The sequence below is a fragment of the Sinocyclocheilus anshuiensis genome, unplaced genomic scaffold, assembly GCF_001515605.1.
Source record: "Sinocyclocheilus anshuiensis isolate Anshui unplaced genomic scaffold, SAMN03320099.WGS_v1.1 scaffold1303, whole genome shotgun sequence".
Classification (NCBI taxonomy): Eukaryota; Metazoa; Chordata; class Actinopteri; order Cypriniformes; family Cyprinidae; genus Sinocyclocheilus; species Sinocyclocheilus anshuiensis.
This window is the reverse complement of record NW_015537954.1, coordinates 329,897-330,185: the sequence shown is the minus strand read 5'-3', so window position 1 is coordinate 330,185 and position 289 is coordinate 329,897. Positions and strand designations below refer to the sequence as shown.

At 20.8% G+C, this 289-nt stretch overlaps 1 pseudogene; it reads left to right on the top strand.

Annotated features, from left to right (window-relative positions):
* LOC107665354 (glycerophosphodiester phosphodiesterase domain-containing protein 5-like) overlaps positions 1–289 on the top strand; it is a 43,160-nt pseudogene that overhangs the window by 38,177 nt on the left and 4,694 nt on the right.

Here is a 289-nt window from a genome sequence, read left to right as displayed (position 1 = left end):
TGTTATTTTTAAGCTTTTTATGTTATATTTTTGTTCAAGCCCTTGAATTAAAGCTTAAAGTCTGCACTTCAATTCCATCTTGATTGTTTAATTTTAATTCTATTCTGGTGGAATACAGAGCAAAAATTCTGAAAATTGTGTCAGTGTCCAAATATATATAGACCTAACTATATATATTTACGGTTTTGTTTGTTTTATATTATACTATATATTAATCGATTATAAATTTAAATATTATTTATATTTATGACAAGCATTATATAATAAAATTAATTAATTAATAGAATTT